This window comes from Ursus maritimus, unplaced genomic scaffold (assembly GCF_017311325.1).
Source record: "Ursus maritimus isolate PB19 unplaced genomic scaffold, ASM1731132v1 scaffold_13, whole genome shotgun sequence".
NCBI lineage: Eukaryota > Metazoa > Chordata > Mammalia > Carnivora > Ursidae > Ursus > Ursus maritimus.
This window is the reverse complement of record NW_024423675.1, coordinates 24,062,429-24,089,839: the sequence shown is the minus strand read 5'-3', so window position 1 is coordinate 24,089,839 and position 27,411 is coordinate 24,062,429. Positions and strand designations below refer to the sequence as shown.

The 27,411-nt window shown below is 39.4% G+C and overlaps 1 long non-coding RNA gene across 2 annotated transcripts in view; it reads left to right on the top strand.

The window, feature by feature from the left end:
* The window catches only part of LOC103676975, a 53,764-nt gene extending 26,960 nt beyond the window's left edge, over positions 1–26,804 (top strand). The window contains exons 2-5 of one of the 2 annotated variants that reach the window (XR_005834336.1): positions 13,443–13,509; positions 22,101–22,204; positions 24,712–24,938; positions 26,488–26,804. This is a non-coding gene — a long non-coding RNA (uncharacterized LOC103676975). The remainder of the gene's footprint in view (positions 1–13,442; positions 13,510–22,100; positions 22,205–24,711; positions 24,939–26,487) is intronic. The other variant, XR_572280.2, reaches the window with a different exon arrangement.
* Positions 26,805–27,411: the final 607 nt, after the last annotated feature.

Below are 27,411 nucleotides of genomic sequence, written 5' to 3'. Positions count from 1 at the left end.
GGGGGGGGGTGTTGTCTCCAACCAGATGATCTCGGAGGCCTCTTTGCTCTCTGATGTTACGTTTTGTAAAATTTTATGGGATGAAGCAAAGTCAACACTTTAAATTGGTGTTGACTTAATACCACCAGAGTACTGGGCAATGTCTAGGTCACAGATAAACACTTTTCTATGCTTTTTAAAGCACTTTGGGAAGAATAAAGAAAAAGTGAAGTTCAGAGGATAAAATTGATCTTAAATTGATCTATTAAATTCAGGAAACTACGACTTTGAACTAGCGTTCATTAATGGTCCCGAACCTGAGTTTCGAGGAGGTAAGCACTTGTAGGCTGAACTTCTGATTCACACTGGCCTTGAACATGCAAGGGCTACGGGCCTGAAGGACTGTGTTACAGCACCGAGGCAAACTGGCTTTTGATTACACTCTTCCGCCCAGCTCTGTGTCTGGTCGTTAGGGGGTGAGCTTTCAGTTACCATCCAGAGTGAGAAATGGAGTCCGTGTAGACACTTGGCAAGGGTTGGCACCTCTATGGTCATGTGTGTCGTTCATGCTGAAATCCCACAATATCACTAGGCAGTTTAATTCTGTGGTAGAACGAACTTGAATAATTAAACAAAGCAAAGATTTGACAACACTGTACTTGTGGCACAACACAGCTGTGATTCCGTGAGCTCAGCGGGGAGAAGGAGTTGGGGGCATCTGTCACAGCAAAAGCATGCTTTGGAACAAATAACAATTTAGCAGACATCCAAAGTGCCACAGAACAGAGGCTATAAAGAATATGGTCTGTCAGGAGTGAATGGGTCAAGGAGTCTGTTTGGGGGGTGTTAACGGGGTAGTTCACGTCTGCTCAGTCACGGGCATCTTAGGAAATGAATCTCCGTGCCAGGGTGGGTCACCACATGTTACTCTCCTTCTAGAAACACTAACTAACTGGTTCATGGTTGATCAGTAAGTAAACAGCTGGGGAAAAAAAGATCATTCTTTGGAACAACTGAACATTTGATACCCTTTCTGTGCGTTTGTGATAACTCTAAAAATCAAAAAAGACTGCAGACTCTTTGTCTATGAGATGTAACAGAAGTTTGTATATTTGATAGAATTTCTTCCCTGCTGCTATTGGGTAAGGCTTTAAAGAGATAAAAATGATTCATAAGTAACTAATTTTCTGATGCTCGACTCTGAGATCTCCGCTGCAAAAGGATTCTCTTTTATTTTATCTGAATGTGATGGCTCTTTGTGTTCCCAGGCAGTACAGGGGATGCTTTTCAATGGTTGTTTCCTCCCTGGTCACATTCAGTCCTGCAGAAGCCATTTGTACAGCGAGCATGATCTGCCCAGCAAGTGAGAGCCGGAGCACGCTAGGCATCGGAACAGTCCTCCGGTGCTGTATCTCGGCAGAGCAGAAACGAGCTCGGATCTTAATGTTAAACACCTTTGAACTGCGGGGCTCGGCTGCATAAATAGATCAGCGTGTGATTCTGAAAAGCAGTAATATTAATATGCGATGTGCCTGCTCTGCCTGCAGAAATCTCCAAGAAAGTTAAGTTACTGTCATGCTCTTGTTTTGTAATTAATATAACAGAGATCATGGTTGTTTTCTAAGAAAAAGGCAATGTACCCCAGAATTCAATTTTTTCTCATTGAAACATGGGCAATTTATGTAGTTTAAGATCACAATGAACTTTTTTTTTTTTTTAAAGATTTTATTTATTTATTTGACAGAGATAGAGACAGCCAGCGAGAGAGGGAACACAAGCAGGGGGAGTGGGAGAGGAAGAAGCAGGCTCATAGCACAGGAGCCTGATGTGGGGCTCCATCCCAGGCGCTTAACCGCTGTGCCACCCAGGCGCCCCAGATCACAATAAACTTCTGAAAGGACATATTTTCGATAGTATGGACGATGTGTGAAAAATATTAAATATTGATTTTTTAAAAAACGCTTTAAAATCTTCCTTTTGACCTGAGCTGTCTTGTGTTGATTTTTTCCCCCTTCCTGTCTCCATTTAGTTTTCCCGTCTTGACTTGTGTCTTCTGTTTTGGAGACCTCCCCCCTCCTTGTCCCCTGTGAATCCTCATCTCTTGTGGTGTCTCTGTTGCACAATCGCTGGCCTGATGGATTGGTCTACAGACCCAAGTCTTTTTCTACAGACAGCTCTCTTCCCTCGGTTCCTCCTGTTGGCTGCCCTACTCAGAACGCTGCCCTCTGTTCTCGCCTGGCAATCCCAGAACCCGACATTCCTTTGCCCCCGAGGGGCCCTGCCATTCTTAGTTATCCCACATGTATAATTTCACTTGCTCTCCCTATGTGAAGTTTCTCAAGTTTGATCACAACAAAATATTTCAGAACAAAATTTCTTTACCTTCTGGTGTGTTTGCAACCCACTTTGCTTCAAATTCTGTCATCAGATGTTTCTCATGTTTCACTTTACCTTTAATTTATCTACACATAATTTTGGGGGCAAAGCTCCCAGGCTCCCATGACTTGGGTTTCTTCATCGTGTGCTACTATATGCTTTCTGTAAAGCCTTGCCCATTGTCAGTCACATACCCCCCACAGGTCTACTGCCAAATGTGCTTAACGTCTTTTCCTCTGTTCTGGACTGCACCCTTCCTTTTTTTTTTCCCCCCAAATCTACTTCTTTATGGAGCAGTGGTTTAGGGCTTGGGTACTAGGGGCCAGATAGCCTGGGTTCAAATTCTAGCTACACCATTTACTAGCTGATTCCTGTTGTGTGGGACACTTAAACTCTCTGAGCCCCAATATCTTCATCTTTAACATGGAGATGATAACAGTAGACCTTACTCGATAAGGCGGTTGTGAGGACTCAATGAGTCCATACACAGAAAGTGCTTAGAATGGCTCTGAACAGGGTGAGTACTTATTCCCACACATTCCATGTTTCACTGGTCTTCACTGTCTGAGGCTGGGTCTCTCCTCCGTCTCTCTCCTTTTCATCCTCTGAGGATAGAACACAAGATTCTGTGCATGAAAGTTGCTCAACAAATATTTGTTGAAATAATCTATACAGTTTGGGGAGACAGTGTGGATTTGGGCCTTGTCTCTTAGTTGCCTGAGAACAGAATAGGGTATAGTATATGTTTTGTACTGTGTCCTTGGTCCCTATAAGAGAGCCTGACATTCGGTAAATGCTCAAAATTAGCTATAAATGTTTGAATAAATGAATGAATGAGATGAATTGTCCGACTTTTCCAAGTTTAATTTAGGAACCACTTGAGTCACAATGAAATAATATAATTTATTTTTAAATTAAAAATAATTTTATTGTTAATAATAATAGTATATACAAAATATAAAAATTATATTTAAAGTATATGATATATATCCATATATGAATAGGCATAATACATACAGTATATAGTATACTTGTTATGTATATATTATAAAACATCTTATATATGTTTTTATAAATTAAAAAAAAGGTAAAACATATACAATCCATAACTGAAAATACCTGTTTGGTATATATTCATATTTTGGGGGTATTTTCCTCACATGTATGTACAGATTTTTTTTAAATGTGTAGATTAAAAATTACAAAATTGGATCATATGGTACCTAATATTTTGTAAAGTCCACCATTTTGTTTATTTACCAGTGTAGAGTGAACTAGGTGTCTCCTCTATAAAAAGCACCGAACGCGGGTTACAAAGGCTCTCAATTTTTTGTTTTTTTCCTTCTTTCTCTACATTTACTCTTTCAGTCACACTTTCTCACCCCTACTGTGTCTACTTGGAAATGTTACAATTTAAAATCCAATTTTCAAGGCGGGGGGAGGTCTAACTTGTACTAGAACATATTAGCATTCCAGAAAATATGTTTAATAACTTTGCCTCACCCTACTACTTTGATTTTCCTTTCAGCTCGATTTTATTCTATTTTATTTTACATGGATTTATAGCTGAAATTCCCCATTGATTTTAGAACAGACACTGAAATTAAGGATTTAGTAACAGAGCATACAGTTGGCCCACACCTTGGTAGATGCTTTCAAGGAGATCAAAGCATTTTGTTTTCTATTTAACAACTGTACCATTAACCTGTTTGGGGGTGGGGGGAGCGTCTCCCAGCTAGCTCTCTCTTCCACTTAGAGGTGTAAGAGAAAGTGAGGACACTGCTGCTTCTTTCAAATTCCATTTTTGTTTACAGAGGACTCTCAAGTTTAAAGGTCAGTATAATGTCAAAATGGCCGAACAAAAGGGCATAGCAATTGACAGAAAAAGGATAGTTATTTAACTGAGAAGTCACCATTTGCATTGTAAATAGGATAGAAGTAATAGAGAAGGTGTTGAATCAAATGAAGGGTTTGGGCCCCACCGATGAAATCCTCGGGTGGTGACTCCCACGGGGAGCACACGCCTTTACCTAGCCTTGTGTGCGTCCAGGCAGAAAAGCAGGGCTGTGCCTTGAACCCGGAAGCCTTAGGATGACTGTAGGCCATCTTTGCTTTCACCAGTATTTTCGAATCGCCACCCTCTTCCCATTGTCACAGAAATGAAAAAACAAAGCGAAAAACAATTAAAAAAGTAACATGAATTTCAGTTTCAGGTTTACGAGGTATTACAGATAAGGAGTTAGAATGAAGGGACCTTTTTTTGTTTTGTTTTAAAACAGCAAGATTTTTGTTCCTCTTGATTCGCTGAAACAGCATAACAAGTAAATGTTTAACAAGAGCTGAAGGTATAAGGGATGGATGTCAGGTAGAACGTATAAGTGAATTTATATACATATCAATTTACAAGTTTAGCTGAGCGATGAGTCTGCAGGATAAGGGGATAGAATGAGGACAAAAGGGAATAATACTGACGTATCTAATAAGGGGTGGTTGGGGTAATTTAATTATGCTAAGGATAAATAATAATATTTAATGAAATGACAAAGATAATTAACCCTGTAGAAATGGACAATTTCTATAAGGTCCCTACACTAACCCATAGCTTTAATTAAAAGAAAATCACAACGTACATACCAAAGTGTCCTTGTGATAGTTTTGAATGACTGTGGCATGTTTTCTTAGTCTAATGGTTAATATCATGCCCAAGTCAGAGACATTTCATTATGCCAAAGGTTCTGTGAAAGGAGTTTTTTGTAATGTCTCTATAGCTACTAGTAGAAAAGTACATTTTTGTGACACTAAATTTTAATTTGTTTGGAATTTGTCTTCTAAATGTGTAATGTGTAAAGAGAACGACAATCTGAAAGCACAGTGCAGCTTTAGCTGGTCAGTTTCATTTCTCCCTGCCTTTAAATCTGTTTTAGGCTTATGTAACACCCACAGAATGGAATCATTACTAACGTATTTACTCTGTAAAGATACTAATTTTCCAACAGACTTTTCATATATCAGAAGGTCCTTGGGAATCAAACCTTATCTGTCTCTCTTTTTCTTTCCCCTGCCCTCTAGCCCCTTGTTTGGTAGAACTTGTAAAGCAAATTGTTTCAATGACCTTGCACATTTTGTTTACATACTTTGAAAAAAAGCAGGGGTGCAAAATGATGTTTTTCCAGGTACTGTATTACAGAAAAGAGTCCCTGTTAGTCCAGGTTCTGTATAATATTTCTCAGGCTTCCACTTTATGAATGCGCAGATAACTAGAATATTAAAGCTAGGTAGAATGACTTAATGATAACATCAAAACCCTGTGATTTATTAGAATTAGAAGATATTTAAGGGTTGCTTGATTGGCTGAGTTGGTAGAGCACATGACTCTTGATCTCGGGGTCGTGGGTTTTTTTGTTTTGTTTTGTTTTTATAAGATTTTATTTATTTATTTGACAGAGAGAGAGATAGCCAGTGAGAGAGGGAACACAAGCAGGGGCAGTGGGAGAGGAAGAAGCAGGCTCCCAGCAGAGGAGCCTGATGTGGGGCTGGATCCCAGGACTCCGGGATCACGCCCTGAGCTGAAGGCAGCAGATGCTTAACGACTGCGTCACCTAGGCGCCCCTTGGGGTTGTGGGTTTGAGCCTCACGTTGGGGGTAGAGATTACTTAAAAATAAAATCTAAAAAAAAAAAAGAAGACATTAAGAGATTCCTTAGTTCTGCTCTGAACCTAAACAAAATATTATCAAATTTTTCTTAATATAAATATTATATAGTTCAATGCAAACATTTGTGAAAAATAATATGTCTGTACGCTCTATCCAACTTAAATATAAAACGTTGCCTTAATCAATATACAGTTGAGTTTTGTCTGTTTTTTCAACTTGATATAAATGGGAATCATAAGTGCCACCAACAGAATTTAAGTTCTGATTGTTCCACAGTTCTTGCCAACATTTGATATCCATGAACTTTTTTTTTTTTTTTTGAGTAGAGTCGACACACAATGTTACATTAGTTTCAGGTGTGCAGCTGAGTGATTTGAGCAGTTTACACATTGGGCTGTGCTCCCTGCAAGTGTAGTGACCGTCTGCCGGTGCCTCACTATTCAGCATCACTGATTGTATTCCTCACGTGCTTTTTATTCCCATGACTTATTCATTCCTTAACCGAAAGCCTGGGTCTTTTTCACTCCCTTTCGCCCATTTTGCTGAACCCCTCACCCCTGATATCAATGAACTTAAAATTTTTGCTTCTCTGCTGTTTGGAAATGGTATCTTGTGATTTTAATTGCATTTCCGTGGTAACTAACAAGATCGAACATCTTTTAATATTTTTCATACATTTTTGTTTTCTTTTCAATTATACAAATTTTTTCTATTGGGTTGTTTATACTCTTCTTCTTCTTCTTCTTCTTCTTCTTCTTCTTCTTCTTGTTTGAGAGAGAGAGAGAAAGAGAGAGAGCAGGTGCATGCCTGTGTGCGAGCCAGGGGTAAGGGCAGAGGGAGAGGGAGAGAGAGAATCTTCAGCAGGCTCCGTGCTCTGCGCGGAGCTGACAGGGGTTCAGTCCCACAACCCTGAGATCATGACCTGAGCTGAAATCAGGAGTTGGATGCTTACTCAACTGAGCCACCCAGGCGCCCCTTTTTATATTCTTCTTAAAATATATAGAAAATTTTCAAACATTTTGTTGCTAATCCTTTGGTAATTATGTTTTGCAAATATATTTTCTCAGTTAAACTTACAATGAGAAAATATATTTTAAGAAGAGTGCAACTATCTTCTCAGTTTATGACTTGACCTTTGGTTCTCTTCATAGTGTCTTTTGATAAACAGATGTTCTTAATTTTAATGATATCCAACTTACAATCTTTTATAATAATGTTTAACATTACATTAAAGATTCATGTTTAGGAAATCTTGGCCTACACCAAGGTTGTATGTTCTCATCTAGAAGTTTGACTGTTTCAACTTTCATGTTTTGGTCTATAACACATTTTGGAATTGTTTTTTGGAACTATTATGTGAGGAAGTTGGGTTTCCTTTTTTTTTTTTTTTTCTATATTGATACCCAACCAACCCAGCACAATTTGTTGAAAACATTTTCCGTTGAATTGCAGTGACATCTTTGTCATAAATCAGGTTATTGTATGCGTGTGTCTCTTGTGCTATTCTGTTTTACTAACACATTTGTATTCTATGTACCTTTTGATAGGTAGTATTTCTACAACATAGATAGAGCAATCCTGTTTTTTATAGTTTGGACATTTTTATGTCTTCCCTAACTCAAAGTAATATAGATGTATTTACATGTTGTCTCCTGAAAGCTTTATAGTTTTATCTGTCAAAATTTTAAAAACTTTAAGAATTTAAGTATTTAATCAACTTGCAACTGATTTTTGAGACTGGCTTGAAGTAGAACTCCAACTCTGATTGCACAGGTATCCCAGTTGTCCCTACATTATTTATGAATAGCCCCCTTTTTCTTCTTTGAGCTACTACTGTAGCTCTGTCGCAGAGGACATTCCCATATACTCGTGGGCTTGTTTCTAGGCTCTATGTTTTGTTCTCTCGCTCAATCTGTCTATTCTTGTATTAGGACCAGTTCACCCTAATTACCGAAATTCTAAGACTTCCAACATTTTACTTCTTTCAGGAGTATCTTGACAATTTTTGGCCATTTACAGTTCTATATAAATTTAGAATAAATTTGTCAATTCCACAAAAATCCTTGTTAGGATTTCATTTGGATTTATTTTGCATCTATAAGCTAATTTAGTGAGAATTTTCAGCCCTATAATATTAAATTTTCCTATAGATGTATGTGGTGTATCTGTGAATATTTTTAAAGGATATTCTTTATTGTCTTACATAATTTTATCCATGAGGGTATTATAATTTATTTGTTAGATTACACATAGATAACATATTTTTGTTATTATTACAAATAATATATTCTTTACTATCTTAATCATAAAGTCTAACATATATGTGTTTTATGTTTGTGTGTGTGTGTGTGTCTATATATATATATATATATAAAAGACACATGTATGTACAGTTTAACAAATCACTTTACAGTGAACATCCATGTTAACAGTACTCAGGTCAAACAATAGGATATTTCCAGCCCTATAGCGAATATTCCAAGTTGCAACATCCCAGTCCACCCCCAGAGGTAACCACTATCCTGACTTTCTAAATAATTAGAAATTAACTTTTCTTTTAGTTTTAACACCTAGATATATACCATCTTAAATAATGTAGCTTAGTTTTGCTGCTTCTGAATCTCATATGAATAGAATCTCTCCTATGCGCGTTCTCTGTTGTGTTTCTTGTATTCAATATTATGTTATGTGATTCATCCACGTTGTAATGGGATCTTTTTTAGAAATTCGATTTTTAACATTTTGGTTCTGGAGCTTAGAAATTCAATTGATTTCGTATAGATTTTGTAAATAAAACAATGATTTTTCAGACTTTAGACAACAGGCAGGGCAGAACTATGACACCAGAGAGAAGGAAAATAAATGTGGAGGGCCCTCTCAATGCCTGTTTGCCGGGGAGAGAATTTCAGGCCAAAGTCCAGCGGGGGAGCACCTGACCGGCCTGGCGGGCTCCTTGAATTCAGGATATTGTGCTCAGAATTCAAAGGTGCCAAGATTACTAGAATTCTGAAGGCAGAGCAGTGAAGATGAAGGAGCTGAAGACAGCTCTGGAGTTCTGCAGGGGGCTCTCAGTTCTGTGGCTGCGGAAGGATCAGCACAGCTGTGCGAGGAAAGTCTCCGAGGTGAGAGAAAGACCTTCAAGAAAAGATCAAGCAGACAATCTCCAAACTCACACAGAGTGAGAATGGCTTGTGTTCCTACCACCCAGAGTGGAAAGATCTTCTAAGACCCAGGGTATCAAGTAGAATCCTCACGGAGGGGTACTCGGTGGGACCGTTAGTCTAGACCAACAGACCGTTCAGTGAGTCCCACTTCTAGAAGCAAGGTTCAAAGGGATCAGACTGTTTCCAAGTAACTTAACCATGTCCCAGAGTGAGATCAAGAGTATTAGTCGCCCTTCACTTTGCCTCTACCATCAATCTAGGAAGTCCTTTGACCTCTTCCTGTTCTCGCATCCCTGTTTTTGGGATCTCAAGTCTTCCTCTTACTTTGCTCCCTTGTTTTGGTAGCACGCATTCCTCAATAGCCTTTTTTTTTTTTTTTTAGTACTCTCTACATCCAATGTGGGGCTCAAACTCACAACCCCAAGGTCAAGAGTCACATGCTCCACTGACTGAGCCAGCCAGGCTGCCCTTTTCAGTAGCTTCTTATATTATTTCTTTAATAATATCCTCTCTGCCATTTTATCTGAGCTTTCTTTTCAGAATTTCTATTATTCAGATATTGATCTGGATTGATCCTGAAGTATCTTATCTTTTCTCTACTATTTTCAACCCCTTTCTCTTTTTGTTTTACTTTCTTGGAGATTTTCTCAACTTTATCTTCCAACCTTCCTCTTGTTTTTGCTTTATTTTTCCACATACATTTTTAAATTTCCAGAGCTCTTTTTTTAATGTATTTTTCTTTCTTTCTTCCTTTCTCTCTCTCTCCATCCTTCCATCCCTGTCTCCCTCCTTTTCTTCCTGTCTAGTTTTTTTTTTAACCTTCTTATTTGTTCTACTTCCTGCGTTTCCCCCCATGTGCTGTTTTTCCCTCCTATTTTCCTCCTTTTTAGGGGTTTTAACCAAATGTCTGAAGATCCTTGAGTATTTATTCATATTATGAGTGAAGCACTACAAAGCTAATGAGAATCTGGAGACATGGGTCTCACCATTATGACTTCTGCACTAGAATTTCAGTAGGTGCTCTACAATAAACTTATTTCAGAAAATTTCTTTTCATTACTAGCTTGCTAAGATGAAATAAAAAAAAAAACTGGGATGGATTTTGTATTTCAACGATGTTTTCTTGGCAGTGATTGAAGTCATCATATATTCTTTCACCTTTAATCTGTCAGTGTAGTTTCCTAAGGGTAGGGTTTCTAGCAGCCACATTTCAGAAGGGCTTTGCTGCCCTTCTCCAAGGAAAAGCTACAATTGTCTACTTTTTAAGAAAAGGGTGGGGAGGTTCACCATGCTGCCCCTGCTGCCAGGGTTTAGGGCTGGCACTGCCCTCTCTTTGCTCAATGCCATGCAGAAGTTACGATTTTCCTTTTCAAAACAAGGCTTTGGCCAAGAAAAACCGTGGCAGACTTTAAGGAGTCAACTAAGTTTGTTGCTATTCTTACATGTTTTGTGTTGAATATAATTTTTGCTTCATAAACAGCCCATATGGAATGAAATCTGCTCCTGATAGGTAAGGCATTGCATGTGACACATGTTAAGGGTAAGAAAAGGTATTTACAAAACGTTTTTTCCATGAGCCCCTCATCTGTGGTCTAGCTACTTTCCTTACCACAGCGTAGTTTTCCTCCTACTCTTTATCGTCACATGGCAATCAAAAGACCAAGACTTTTTTTTCTTTCTGCAGTTCTGTGCTCTTCCACATACTTCCCCAAAGAAGAAGGAAGAGTCAGAGGCCTGTTCTAATCATTAATAGGAGCTGTGAAAGCGTGTCTGAGTTGCATGATAGGCTGAAGGACATTTAGCTAAGATTCTTCCTTAAGCATTAAGCTAAGAAATTTTACACAGAAGTTTAAGAAGTTCTTGGTAGAGTGAGAAAACAAAATGAGAGACAGCTTTAAAATGTGACAGAAGAGGGGCGCCTGGGTGGCTCAGTCGTTAAGCGTCTGCTTTCGGCTCAGGGCGTGATCCCGGCATTAAGGGATCGAGCCCCACATCAGGCTCCTCCGCTGGGAGCCTGCTTCTTCCTCTCCCACTCCCCCTGCTTGTGTTCCCTCTCTTGATGGCTGTCTCTATCTCTGTCAAATAAATAAATAAAATCTTTAAAAAAAAATGTGACAGAAGAGGCCTGCACTTGAGAACCAAGCCAGAAGATTCTAGGCTCACTTCTGTCACTCACGGGCAAGTCACTGGCCCCTCTGGGCCTCAGTCTCTGCATATATAAAATAAGGGGGATTGACTTCACTCGATCATCCCCATGGTCTTCTTGGGCTCTGACCTTCTTTTGTGCTCAAAGCAATATCAACCCTAGAAAATATTCAGTAAGCCATTTACACTTCATTGTCTGATTGTGAACTTCATTAATATTACAATATTCCAGAATCGAATATTTTCCCTCTTTGCTACAAACACTGTTTTGTTTTTAAATATATGAAATAGAAGCCTTCCTAGAGAACCCTAAAATATCTCCCATGTAGGCACAAAATGACGTCCCTTGAGAAGCCCATGTCCTAATCCCCAAAACCTGTTCACGTGTTACCTTATGTAGCAAAAGGACTTTGTAGATGCCAGTAAGCTAAGGATTTCCAGCTAGAGAGGTTGTCCAGGGTTGTGCAGGTGGGCTCAATCAAATCACAGGGTCCTGATATGTGGGAGAAAGAAGCAGCAGAGGTCTGAGTGATGGCATGTGAGAAATGAACCTGGTATCGCTGGCTCTGAAGATGAATGAAGGGAGCCATCCGCCAAGGAGTGTGGGCAGCCTCTACCAGCTGGAGAAGCCAAGGAAATGGCTTTTCCCATGGAACCTCCAGAAGAAATGCAGCCCTTCTGAAACTTTGATTTTAGCCCCGTGAAACACATTTTAGTTTTCTAATCTCCAGAGCTATGAGAAAACACATCTGTTTTGTTTCAAGCCACTACATTAGTGATAGTTCGTTTCAGCAACAATAGGAAACCAATACAATTCATCACCTCTGCCTTTATTATATTGAGCAAATAGGGTTTTTTTTATTTTAAGATTTTATTTATTTATTTGACAGAGAGAGAGACAGCCAGAGAGAGAGGGAACACAAGCAGGGGGAGTGAGAGAGGAAGAAGCAGGCCCCCAGCAGAGCAGGGAGCCCGATGCGGGGCTTAATCCTAGGACCCTGGGATCAGGCCCTGAGCCAAAGGCAGACGCTTAACCACTGAGCCACCAAGGCGCCCTGCAAATAGGGTTTTTTATTTATTTACTTGAGAGACACAGAGAGAGAGAGCACACACGCATGTGTGGGTGGGGGGCAGAGAGAGAAGCAGACTCCCCAGCTGAGCAGGGAGCCTGATGTGGGACTCGATCCCAGGACCCTGGGATCATGACCTGAGTTGAAGGCAGACGCTTAACCCACTGAGCCACCTAGGTGCCCCTATACTGAGCAAATGTACTTTAGGCTTTAATGTATTTCTATGCATGTTGTTCATGTGTGTAGTAGCAAACACTTCATTCTGCCTTAATAATCAAGAATTATGCCATCTTACTTGTGTATAGTATAGCTAAAGGAATAATTAGAAAATTGATTAATTATGCTTCTGTGTACCATTATATTCCTAAATTTAATTATTCCCTGGGACTATGTTTTATTCTTAGAATTCATAGAATATTGGATCTGCAGAAAACCATAAATATGATCTAATGAAATGTAATACTCTTTTTACAGGAGAGGAAATTTTTACCTGTTGAGGTTAAACCGGTGCGTTTCCCATAATCATCCAGCAGTTGCCTATAACACTAAGATTAAAATTGAGGACATCTGGCTCCCAGTCTAGGGTTTGTCCCACCACCCCATATTCTTTCCAACGGCAAGTGTTAGGACATGAAAATATTTAACAAATCTGGCCTCTTAGTGTGAAATATGAAGAAGTGTGAAATTCAAACATGCCTTGTGTAGTTCAACTCATTTTCACCTGAGAAGCAGGACTGTATAAGCAAATCTCATCTCCAGTACTTCCAAGCAATGGGACTCTAGACGAGTTATTTAACCTCTCCATGCCTCCATTTCTTTATCTGTAAAATGGAGATGGTAGCAGGTACCAAACTCATAGGGTTGTGGAAGATTTAAATACATTAGTAACTGTAAAGCTCATAGAAAAAGGCCTGGACCACATTTACTACCAAATCACTATGAGCGATTATACTATTAACAGTAGGCTATATAGTAAAGATAAAATAGTTTTATTTTAGTTAAACAAAAGAACACTGTTTATTAATATTCACATTATTACTCTTTGTTCCTGCAGCGCTTATTAGCCACCTTTCATGGTGAAGGCATGAACCCTGAATCCTAAAACGAGGCCCATTGTTCAGGTAAATTGCCCCGTAGACTGAAAATCTTGTACTCTTCCGTGCCATCGGACATTCTGTAGACAATTAGCACATGACTATCATGAGTGCTCTTGCTAATTACAGTCACATTAGTGATACCGAAGAACTGTGCAATGGCTGCTTCAATACTGTCATTTCTGCAAGCTGCATTGTTTCAAGGACAAAGCGGCTGATGTACTGTTTCGTTTCTTCCATAATGCTGAGCATGGCTATCTGATAGACTTGCTTAGGCTGGCAAACTTCGGAGCAGAAGTGCTAGATTTGTATGCATCTTCGAGAAGGGGGCAGTTCGAAGCTAAAGTGAGCTAGGAAAGAAATAGGAAGTGAAAAAGTAGAACGGAAAGACATAGGTAGATAGAGGAAGAAAAAAGAGGAAGGAGGAAAGAAGGAGCCATGAAAGGACATGAAAGATAAATGAAACCACTTAAATGGAGAAGAGTTGAAGAGGCAAACAGGAGACGCTCCAGGCAGAAGGGTTTTCCTATGAGGCCAGATCAGTGCTTCTCGGACTGCAATGGGCATCAGAATCAACTGGGGGACGGGTTAAAACAACTTCCCGAGTCCCGTCTGCAGAGATTCTGATCCAGTAGGGTCAGAGTGGAGCCTAATGCAAATTCTGACCTCCCGAGGGGACGCGGAAACTGCTGGTCTGAGGACACTTTGAGAACCTCTGGGTTAAGCTATATTCACACAAAATAAATGGAATAGTTCTCGACCTCTTTAAAATATTGAGCTCTATTTAATATATAGTAAATTGTACAGATCTTACTGGTCGTGATTTCCTAGCATAAGCAGTTCCCTACTCAGTCCTGTAAAGATTTACCTCTTGCCCTAGAAACTGTCTCTGTCAAGGAAAGTAGGAGACTTTATTGAATACAGTCCTAGTGTCCTAGAATGATAAAATGCACTTCGCTAAGTTTTTTTTACCTTTTTGAAGAAAAACATATATTCTCTAACCTGGAATTGAATGGCAAAAAACTAGAAAGCACCTACATACTTTGATTGCTCCGGGACTATTCCTGGGCTCGTGTAAGCTATGGCCCATTGTCTATCTCTTATTTCTTATTTCATTTGAGAGGAGGAAATTTGGGCATGTTTTATTGAATTCTTGACCATTCTTTGAAGTAGCAATTCACTGGAATTATGTAATACGTAATCTGAGATGTCGGGCAAGGGAGCAATTGAGATTGAAATCCTTCAGGACTTCTTCCCGAACCTCCATGTGCATCCGAACCCCTAGGATCCTGTTACAAATGCAGATTCTGATTCAGTGGGTCAGGCGTGGGGGTCAAAATTCTGCATTTGTCACAAGCTCCCAAGTGGTATTGGTGTTGCCAGTCCACGGATCACATTCTCAGTAGTAAGGCCCTATCTAGGGTGAGGAGGTGGTTTTCCAGCTTTAAGCTACTTTAGCAAGTATCAGAATAGATGGAGGGCTTGTTAGAACATGGGGCTTTTGGCCTCCACCCCTGACTATCTGATTCAGTAAGAGTGGGGCCTGGGGTTTTGCATTTCTAAATTCTCAGATGATGCTGGGGCAAGTGCAGGGAACACGCTCTGATAGATACCGATCTGTTGACCACCCCTCTCATTCTGAGGATGCTAAAGGACTTGCCAGCAACTGACATAGCTAGTTGATAACATCTACCCTCAAAAGGCTCTGACAAAGTCACCGATGGTTCTTCGTTGACAAACCCAATGGACTCCTCTCAGGCTTCGCATTACTTGGCTTCTCAGTGGCTTCTGACTGTTGGCTTTCCCCTCTTGATACTCTCATCTCTCTTAGTTACAGTGATTGAATTTTCTTTACTTGCTTCCTACCTTTCTAACTCAGACTCTGTTCTAGCTCAGACTCTTGTGTAAATTTCTCTTTGTATCCCTCCCTGTGCGTTAGCTTCACAATCAGGCCTTAGCTCAGCCTCTTATCATCTGCCACCTAGACCATGTCAGGACTTGTCTAATAAATCCGTCTGCCTTGGCTGAGTCTCCAAGCCACCCTTCCCACCTCTACCAGAACGATCTGTATAAAATGCAGGAGTGATGATAGCCTCACCTTGCTTAAAACCCTTGGCGGCTTCCTGTTTGTTATGTGATGCATCCCAAACTCTTCAGTTGGCTAATGTGGCTCTCCTCTACCTTTCTCTCACGCCACCTACCTTGGAATTTTACTTAAAAACAACTAATTCCTATAGAGGTTACATGATTTCATGCCTCCATACCGCTGTTCATAGTCCTTTCTCTTCCAAGAATTCTTTCCTTCCCATTCTTCCCAACCTGCTTACCCAGCAACACCTCAACTTTCACGTCTCCCTCCTCTTGAACCCTAATGTGAGCATCTCAGGAAGCAGTGACCTCTTTCTTCTTGTGCCCACACATTACGATGACATCAGTAAGATGTCAGATTATACCAGATTATAAAGCTCTTGAGAACAAAAAGAATAATTTTTTTAGCTCTGCATCCCTTGTGCTTTGCTCAGTGCCTGACACATCACCTGCTTGTGTTCTGAACAAATGAATGAATAAGTGATTGAGGGAGAAATGACTGATAAAGACCTTTGGTGACTGCATTAGTTTCCTGAATCTGCTTAACAAACAGACCACAAAACAACAGAAACCTATTCTGTCTGCGTCCTGGAGGCCAGAAGCCTCAATCCAGGTGTTGGCAGGGCCGCACACCCTAGAGACTCTAAAGAGAGATTCCTTCCTTTCCTTTTCCAGACACTGTGGTTTTCAGCTATTCCTTGGCTTATGCCTGTATCACTCCAATCTCTGCCCCCATTTTCTCCTCTCTCTTCTGTTTCTCTCTCTCTTTTTTTTTAAATTTTAAGGAGGTTCCACATCCAATGCGGGACTTGAACTCATGACCCTGAGATCAAGAGTCACATGCTCTACTGAATGAGCCAGCCAGGCGCCCCCTCTTCTGTCTAAGGACACTTATCATTGTATTTAGGGCTCACCTGGATAGTCCAGGATGATCTCATCTTGAGATCCTTAACTTAATTTCATCTGCAAAGACCCTTTTTCCAAATAAGCTCTCACCCTGGGTTCTGGTGGCTAGGACATAGACTTATCTCTTTGGGGGCCACAGTGCAACCCACTGCAGTGACTATGAGAAAAGCAAGGATGGCATCCATAAGTAGGAATTGGAAAGAGACAGATAGTCCCATCTTCCCTCCAGATCCCATGTAATAACAATGGATAAAAGATGGTAGACGTGCACCCTGTTACTCTACTTGTCTTCAAATCAGTAATCATCCAAAGACAAATTAATTTTTCTTAAAACAAATCAGTAAGTGTGTGTGTGTGTGCCAGGCTTCAAGCATCAAGAATATTCTCCTTTTTTGCCTAAATAATCCCATATCCTGTTCCTTAAGCTTAAAAAAATAAAACACTAGGATCTCATCTACTGGTCTTTGAAAAGTAATACTTTCTGAACTGACCTGGTGTTCTTGTAACTTCACATTTGTCCTGGAGGAGAGGAAACTATTTCACTTCCTGGTACAGTAGCTTGCCTTTGTCACCATTGGGCACTTAACCACTTCTGATGAACGTGTTAATTGGGATTGGATGAGAACACGCAGAGACGTGGGGTTGGGAGAGGCAGTTATGGAAATTGTGAGGCCCAGAGACTGGGCAAAGGCAGGGGGAGGCTGTTCCAGGTTCCAGCCCAGCCACTTACCCTCCAGTCTGCACATGAGACCGCAGCACCAAAGCCAGGGTTTCCAGAGTGGACAGATTTCATTTCCATTAGGGTCTGACTTAAAATCGCCAAGATCAAACCTTTCCTCCTGACTTTATAGCTGAAGTTCGAAGGCTTTCTCATCTAGTCTATCATGAGGGGCGAGCTCAGGAGAACTGGGAAAAATGAGAGGACATAGGACGAAGACTCCATAGGGTTACATTTCCTCTTATTTTTCCACAAGACAGGAGAACAGCACAGGAGACTGTAATATGTCAAACCCCCAAACAAAGCAAAACAGGTCTGTTGTTAATACAGACAAATGGTCACAGCTGCAGAAAAGTTTCCACATGAAATCCTTCTGTCCTCACTGGTCATTTTGCAGTTTTGTGATCACTTTTCCAGGATTCTTTTTTCCGTCAGTGTTTCTTCCTGTGAACTATCTGTTGCAGGCTGCAAAGCTCCCCTCTGGTCCATGTGCTCCTGACGGTGCTGCTTTCTTGTAGGTTTCTAATGTTCTGCTCGGTTCCACCACTACATATGTGTGAGTTGGCACCATAGCTTCGGGAGTACAAGTTTATGGTTTGGTTATACAGTCTGTTAGAGGAGCCGCTGTGAGCCTCCTCCCTGTACCCCCATTCTCAACATTCAAGTCGAGATACAAGCCAGCCCCCAAAGCGTGCCGCTAATGTTTGTGCCACAAATTAACGTGGTGAAGCTTGAAAGCCAGGCTGTCATACTGCTCAAACAGAGGCCAGGTGTGTTGAGAGTTTTCCAAATGTTTGCCTATATTTTGGTGGAATGGAATGTTCTAAGCTGGCTGCAAAAGTGAGAAAGCCACACCGAGAGAATTGGTGTTTGATCCTGTAAGGCTGAAATTTAAACCTCAAGCGAAACTCGGGGAATCCAAAGGCAATGCAAAACAGAAAGAAGAAAGTTTTATGTGACATTTCTGTGATCGAAACTGATGACTTATAAATTTTCACTGTTGATACTTCGCCTTTCTTCCTCTTTTGCCAGTATATATTTATCTCTTCGGGCATAATACCACGTTACAGTAAAACTGCTTTCATTTTGACTGCATTTGTGATACTCAGACACATAAAAGTTGATGTTTACTTTTGAACTTACAACAAAGAGTCTCCAAAGAATAGCTTACCAGACTGTGACGTAAATTTTGAACCCACACAAGGAAAAAGGGATCTCGGAGCCTTTGGAAAACACTTTGCCAGCACAGAGGTAATTAGAATACAAATAATTCCAAAACTGAAATGACAAAGTATTCATATCCAAAAGCAGTGACCAGAGTTTTCTACTTGGCAAATTTTATGGACTTTCAGAATTATTCAATATAAATCAAGGTCATAAAATGGGAGCTTAAATATAAAATAATTTTTATAATATTTTTTACAATGTGTCTGTCCCCTTAAATTTTTTAAGTTACATTTACTTATATGCATTTTAAGCTATAATTTTACAAATTTTATGTTACAGTTTAAGGAAAAGAGAAAAAATAAACATGAGAAATTAAATGTTTTATACATTCTTCATTTATAAAGTATTATGGGTTCGTTGTTAAAAATCAAGGAAATACAGAAAAGTCTAAAGAAAACAAGAAAACCACTTATAATTATACCACTTAATAATCATCGCTAACATTTTTAGTATCACTTTCAGCCTTTTTGTCTGTATGTTATCTTTTTTTTAAAAAAATATTTTATTTATTTATTCGACAGAGATAGAGACAGCCAGCGAGAGAGGGAACACAAGCAGGGGGAGAGGGAGAGGAAGAAGCAGGCTCATAGCGGAGGAGCCTGATGTGGGGCTCGATCCCATAACGCCAGGATCACGCCGAAGGCAGACGCTTAACCGTTGTGCCACCCAGGCGCCCCTGTTATCTTTTTAAAAAATAAATCGAGATCAACTCATGTGCAAGTCAATCCAAATGATTTAGCAATGCTGCTGGAACAGCTGAGTATCCGTAGAGCAGAAAACAAATGACCTTTGACCCATATCTCACTCCAAACATAAAAAATTAACTGGAGATCATAGATCTAAGCTTAAGATCAGAAACATAAAGCCACCACAAAAGATGATATCTATAAATGGGCAATATGTATAGAAAGAAAAGTGGCCTCTTCATTAGTCAGCAAATTAATGAAAATTAAATCCACTATGCAGTACTATTTCAACCCATTAGCGTGGCTAAAATGAAAAAGTTGACAGCACCAAATGTTGGAGAGGATGTGGAGCAACTGGACCTTTCATCACTGCTGGTGAGAATGTAAAATAGTACAAGCATTTGAGTGAATTGTTTAGCAGTGTCTTAGAAAGTTAGCTTTACACTTACTCCACTTGTGGTGTTTTCCCAGGAGAGAAAAATTTATGTCCACAAAACCTTAAGATATGGCAATGTTTATATTGGCTTTATTTATAAACACTTCAGACTGGAAACAGCCTAATGTTTGACAGGGAGAAAGAAAAACAAACTTATACAATGGAATATTTACAAAATGGTCTGATCATATAATCAAATATTACTAAGCAATACAAAGAATGAACTCCTAAAACAGTCAACGACAAGAATGAATCTCAGAGTGTAATGATCTAATGATTAAGCAAAAGAAGCTGGACCTGAAAGAGTAAATATTGTATAATGCCATTTATATGAAGTCTAAGAACACGCAAAACTAATCTATAGAGATAGAAAGAAGAAAATGGTTGCCTAGTGAGAATAGAAGAAGAGAGTCAATTGGAAAGAAGCCGGAGGGGACTTTGTGGGGGTGATGAAAATGTTCTATTTGTGGTTTCGGATGGTAGTTACACTAGTGTACACATTTCCAAAGCTCCTGAAACTGAACACCAAGGTCTGTGCATTTTCCTGGATGTGAATAATACTATAACAAAAAATAAAAATGAAGATCACATAGAGTTTTATTTATTGCTTCTTTGACTCAATGTTACATTATGAGTGTTTTCTGGTGCCTTCAGTACTTTTCGAAAAAGCGCTTTGATGGCTACATATCATTTCATGATATAAATGTATTAAAATTTAATTTATAAATATTAATTCCAAATTTTATAAAAAGCACTGATGAATTTTCTTTTATCTCTAAGTATCTTGCTTTTTGTGCATTTTTGATTATGGGAACATTATATTTAAGCTTTTATATCAAGGAAATCTGGTGTTCTTGATTAAGCAATGAGGATTAAAGGTCTTTCACCGTTAGATGTTTCCTGCTGGACCTTCTTCCCTCCCTTTCTCCTTCCCTCCCTTCTTCCCTTTCTTTCTTAGCTTCTTTCCTTCTTTCCATCTTTCCTTCCTCCCCCTTCTCCTCTCTCTCCCTCTTCCTTTCTCTTTTTTCTTTCTCCTCCCCACCTTCTGCCTATTGTATTTTACCCCACTTTTTATTTTGAAAAAATTCAATTCTACAGAAAAATAAGATGAAAGCAGAGCTTAATGAATACCTTGTGTATCCTTCACTTAGGTTCACTAGTTCTTAACACTTTGCCACATTTGTGTTCTGTGTGAGTTCTGTGTGTGTGTGTGTGTGTGTGTGTGTACACATTTTCTTAAGTTGTACATGCTACTTCTGTGTGTGGAAACAAGGGTAATAACCAATAAAAATCACAATAAAAAGGGTTACTCTCAAAAAACTTAACAACAATGCAAAAATGTTGTAAAATATAGAGTGCATATTCAGACTTGCTGAATTGTGCCCAACCGTCCTTTATACTTTTTTTGATCCAGATCCAACCAAAGATAACTGACTGCATTTGGCTATTTCCTTAACCTCCTTTAACGTAGTCTAGAATAATCCCTCTATCTCTTTTGTGTCTGACATGCATTGATATTTTGAGGGGTCCAAAACAACTGTCTTGTAGAATGTTCCTGGATTTGTCTGATTATTTCCTCATGATTAAGTTCAGGTTAAATATTTTGGGCAAGAATGCTGCCTGAGTGATATGTACTATGTGTTAACGTTATATAATGTCACTGTGTTATTTTACCAGTGAAGTTAAGTTTGATCCCTTGGTTAGGATATTTTACCAGATCACCATCTTTCTCTTTGGAACTAAAAGATCATCTTTGGGGTGATCATATGACTATCCTGTCTTCCAGTACTCTTCACCCAATAATTTTAACATTTACGAATGATCCTTACTTGACTCCGTTATTACAGTGATGGTTACAGAGTGATTTTCAAATTCGGTCCTGTTTTTCACATTTACTAGCTGGCATTCTTCTGTACAACAGTGTTTTTCCTTTTTCCTCCTTCTCTATTTTAGTATCATGGATTCTTTTTTTTTTTTTTAATTTCTTTCCTAAAACAAAACCAGGTGCATCCTCTTACAAATGCCTCAAATTATTTACATTATGAGGAATGAAATTTTATATTTAGGCCTATGGAAATTCAGTCCTAAATATAAGAAGAATTTAGAGAACTTTATTTACTCGATCTGTCAGCATAAATAATGACATATATATCCACATATACCAAGATATATGTGACTATACATAAATATACATACCTGTATATATACATACAGATAGAGACACATATTTTTCTCTGATTTAAAAAAATATATGTCCATTGCAAAGACTTCAGAAAAGACAGAGAAGTATAAAGAGGAAAAGCATATACTTTATCCCAATATCTAGAAATAACTAATATTAAAATTTTGCTATGCATTTGTGGTTCGCTTCAAAGATGGTATCCAATGATCCTCATCTCCTGATTTTCACGGCCTTGGGTAACCTCCTTCTATATGGAATCAAGTTGATCTGTGTGAGCATTAGAATAATTTGAAAGTGACTATGTGTGATTTCCAAGTGTAAGGCATTGAAGGAATTACAGCTTCTGTTTGGTCTTTTGGATTGTTCCCTCTGAAGGAATCCAGGCATCCTGTTTGAAGATAGTCAAGTATCTCTGGAGAGGCTCATGGGGAGAGGAACTGAAAATGCCTACCCACAGCCAGCATCAACTGACCATCCATGTGAGTGAGCCACCTTGGGATTGGGTCCTCTAGCTCCGGTCAGACGTTCAGATGACATAGCCCCAGCTAACATCTGTTGCAACCTCATGAGAGAACCTAGGCAAGAACTGCCAAACTAAGTTACTCCTAAATTTCCAACCTATAGAAGCCATGAGAGATAATAAATGATTATTGTTGTTTTTAGCCACAAAGTTTTGGGGTGATTTGTTACAATAGATAAGTAATAGAATATTCTTCCAGTGTTTTCTATTATATGTGTATTTATTACAAGGAATGGACCTACATATGCCATCATGGGGGTCACTAAGCAGCCCTGAAGTCCATGGGGGCAGGCAGTTCGGAAGGAAAGATCATGACCAGGCTGGAGCCCCACGAGCTTAGGCTTGTCTACAGGCAGCAGTCACTCAGGAAGAAAGATCCAGAGGGAGGGAAGAACAGTTGTACATCCAGCTGCTGTTTTTGAAGTCTTGTGTCTCAGAGAAGGGCTAAGCTTTCTCTTTAAGGCCTTCCGACTGACTAAGCCAGGCCCACTAAGGGTAGTTTCCCCTTGGATTAATAGAAGGGGAATTCTGGGGTCTGTAGTTTAGCCTAGCCAGGTCGACATTTTACAAAGCCAACACACTTGGTATGCACTAGGCTTAGTTCTAGGTCCTTGGGATACATTAATAAGTAAAACAGACAAAATGACTTCCCTAACAGAACTTATATCTTAGTAGGAAAAGACAAAAAATCAACACATTAAAAAAACCCTCTAAACAAACCTACTGACAAATAATAAATACAATATCAGAAAGTGAGAAGTGTTAAAAAAAGAAAATGAGATAGCGGGATATGAGGTGACCAGAGAGTGAGATGTGGGGAGCCTAGATGGTGGAATGTGGGGAGATCAGAGAGTGGAATGTGGGGAGACTGGGCAGTGGGTGTGGGGAGACTAGGTATTAGGATACGCGGTGAGAGTTCACTAAGGTAGTCATAAAAGGCTTCTTGGAAGAGATGGCATTTCAGCAAAGACCAAACAACGAGAAATTACTGTCCAGCCATTTGAAGAACAAAGGAAGATTCTTCCAATGGGGGACAGCAAGTACAAAAACTCTGAAGTGGAAATGAGATAGGCTTTTTCAAAGGACAGCCAGGAGGCAGTGGATGGAGCCAGTGGGAAAGCAATGGAGGGTGAGCTCAAAGAGGTAACAGAGAGCAGGGTCAGGACTTTTATTTTGAGAGCTATGGAAAACCACTGAGGGTTTAGAACAGAGGAATGACATGATCTGACCTACAGTTTCAAAGGGAGCAAGAGCTGAACAAGGAGACCAGTTAGCACGCCATTGCTGGAATCTGTGTAAGAGATGATGGTGACTTGGACCAAGACTCCTGAAGCACAGAAATTTCAGATGTGTTCTATAGTCGGACAGGTTTGAAAGATCAGGAAGTTATAACGCCAGACCCTTTCAGTCCTGACATTTTCTTTCTTCTAATGCTAGTGAGGCTTCTTCAGAGAAGGTTCTTCAGAGGAACCTCCATAGTGTTTTTCAGTGGTTGATCCAGTTTACATCCTCACCAATTGTACATGAGAGTTCTCTTTTCTCCACATTCTTGCCAACACTTACCTGTTCTCTTCTTGATGATAGCCAACTAACAGGTGTAAGGATATCTCTATATCTATATATAGAGGGATATGTATCTATATATAGACTGATACATAAATCTCCATTTATATCTATATACGGAGGGGGCAGGATTTATGATGAGGAATTGGCTCCCATGATTATGGAGGCTGAGAAATCCCACCATTTGCTGTCTGCAAGCTGGAGACCCAGGGAAGCCAGTGGTATAATTCAGCCTCAGTCTGAAGGCCTGAGAACCAGGGTTGCTGATAGGATAAATCCCAGTCCCAGGGTCAGAAAAGATGAGGTGAGATGTTCCAAATCAATTAGTGAGGCAGGATAAAAGGGATGAATTCCTCCTTCCTTTGCCTTTTGTTCTATTCGGGCCCTCAAGGGATTGGAAAAGACCCACCCACATGGGGAGGGTAATTTACTGTGTCCACTGGTGAAATGCTATTCTCATCCAGAAACTACCCACACAGATATACCCAGAAATAATGATTAATCTGGGCACCCTGTGGCCAGTCAAGCTGATCCATAAAATTAACCATCACAGCTGGTTTCTCCGTATTATCCCCCAGTATTGGTTAACCTGCTACTTTTGACTAATTTTGCTTGTTCAGATTCACCTAGCATTAGCCATGCACACAGTATTACACATCAATTCTGTCTTTCTTCCGTGCCATATACGATTTTTAGAAGGGTTTTTAGAAATGTTCATGCTGTTTTTATATTGATTAATATATTTAAGACGTCAATACAGAGCTAGGATAATTGGCTCAAGAAATCATCCATAAAAATTAAACAGTCTTCAAAGAAAGCATTTTTATTGTTTATTATCTATCCATTAATAGCTGTGTCTTGCATTTGGACTAGGGTTTTCTTCTCATTTTCAAATACTTTCAGGTCATGCATTTCACATGATCCCCACAACATCCCTGAAGGTGAGTGAGGCAAGATGCCACATAACAAGACGGACCAAGGTTGGAGGAGGCCTTCTGGTTCATTGTGGGTCTACTGGGTAGAAGACTTAGAGCAGAAGGTTCAAGGATGAGATTGTTTCGATGTGAAGAAGTTGTCGAGCTTGTGAGGAAGAACAATATGTAAACAGTTGTGAGAGAAGATTAGATGTGGTAAGTCATGTTATGAATAGCAGACAGGGGTGGGTTTGGGGAACGCGAAGGCAGAAGACTCAGATTGAGCAAAGGCACAGAATATGCCTAAAATACCTCACCGGAAAGCCTATTACAGTGTTCTTGGCACATAGTTGCAATGAAAAGTTGGGCCAGTGGAAAGTCATGAATGTAACAAAAGTAATGTCTGAGTCTGCCTCAAATAATATTTCTCTGAAACTAAGCATAGAAGATATTATTTTACTCATGGAAAAAAAAGCTTTTTGGAAAATGTTAACCTTTCCAAGGCATCAATGAAACTATGAATTTTCTGTGGCTGAAAATTTTCCTCAGGATTATAAATGACGTTGAATAATATTGGATTTTGGAGAGGATCGGAATCTTTTAATACTTGAAACGCGTGTCTGACTGACACTGAGGATCTGTGAGGCTGCACAACGTGGAGCAGGACAGGACACAAAACAATGACAGGAGTGTGATAACCCTTTGACTCAGTGACCAAGCACAGGACAAGGCCTGAGAACGCATTTCTGGCCCTGAAGTGGCCGGGCACTATGGACGTGGGACTGGTGGAGCCCCAGGGCCTGGCCTCCTGGGAGTCATCTTGGCTCTTGCAGGCACTGCTAGATCCGTGTGTGCGTTTCCTCGGAGAGGGTCCCTGCGTGGGCTGACTGCAGTCAGTGTAGCCCTACCATAAAGGCAGAGATAACGACTGGCTCTGTTCCTTCTGTGTTGAGGGCAATGAAAGCAGTGGTCATTTACTTGACATATTTATCTTTTAAGAGGCGTTTTCTTCCAACAGTAGCTGAATTATATTGTCAGGATACTTCTGTCACAAGAGGCTAGAAATATCTCTTAGCATGGTGGTTCTTCTGTTGCTATTCTAAGATGTTTTATGGGGCAATTTGAGTAATATCATTGTTTTCTTAGAATGGCCCGCCAGGAGTAATCCTATTAAAGCCATGCATGGATATGTGTAAATACATATTTAGGTACATGTATGTATGTATATGTGTATGGAAGTTCCATTGCAATAAAACCCATTAGATTGCAGATTTCTACAGAATGGAACTTTCTGACAGCCTGTTTATTTCAAGCACCCTTTCCTTTAGTACCTCCTATACACTTAGACTTTCTCAGACCTCAAAATATATAATATAACATCTGAAAAAAATACATTTATTCTTTTTATTTTTTTTTCAAGTTTATTTATTTTTACTGATCTCTACACCTGACTTGGGGCTTGAACTCACGACCCCCAAGATCAAGAATCGCATCCTCTTTCAACTGAGCCAGCCAGGCAGACACTCCAAAATATAATTTTTCTTGAAACTATTAACAGCCAAAAAAATAGGGACATATTTAGGACTTCAAGGCAATGCTTTATTCTATTTTTTTACCTAAAAGACCTAAATAATACATATAGGTAATTGCACAATACGATTAAACTGGATAAGTCAAGAAAGAAATCTTTCTGTTTCATGCGTATATTATCTCGATTCAGATTTAGAAGCCTTCACATTTTCAATAAAGTAAATTACTTTCTTAGGATTTCTTTGTAAGAAGAAGATGGATCCCAGGAATTGGCAGAATGCATGGTGGTCTGCTGGAGGAAAGAGTGGAACTGCACCATCCCTCTGCTAAGTGTCTGTGAGTCACTGGAACATACACACAGAGAAGCAACGGGCTTCAAAGACTATAAAGCAACAAAATAATTGTGGGCTACCCATGTCTTGGTGTCAACAGAGATTCACATCAGCATATCGCACTTTCCCAGTCAAATCTGCATCACCATGTATTTGTAATTGTCATCAGACAATAACTCCAAGATGCAGCCATGTTTCAATCGTAAAAAAAAAAAAAGATTAAAGCAATTTTTATATGCCCTGTTTACTAAAGTAGAAAATCTATTACACATTTTTAGAAAAATTATCAATCACTAAGTTTGAAACAAAAAGGGATTCCATTTGAATCCCTCTGAAGTTTTCATTATTTAGGAGTTCTTGTTCCTCTAACTTCAGGCAATAATTGACTTACCCTTCCATTTCGTTTGGGGCTAGGTATTGATATGTCTAAAATGAATTCCAATAGCTAAAAGCATAAACTATTTAGGAATTATGAGAACCATTTCCTGAAATTCTGAATACATTTACAATTTCAAAATTAACATATCATGGAATTTAAACTAACTACCTTTCTGTTCCTAAATTAATTATACATGTAGTCATGATCAAATGATCATATGCTTCTAACAGTGTATATATGTGTTGATGTTATTGTTTTTAACTGTTATTAGTGCTAATTCACTCAACAAGCGAGGTCCCAAATACCTGGAAAAATATTATTTGTCTGGTTTTGTAATATCCGTCACAAAGGAAATTTAGCCAAGCATCCCATTCCAGATTTAGTGTGGATGACAGTTTTGGAAGGAAGAAGAATATAATTTACAGACTGGAGAACAGAATAACAAAGT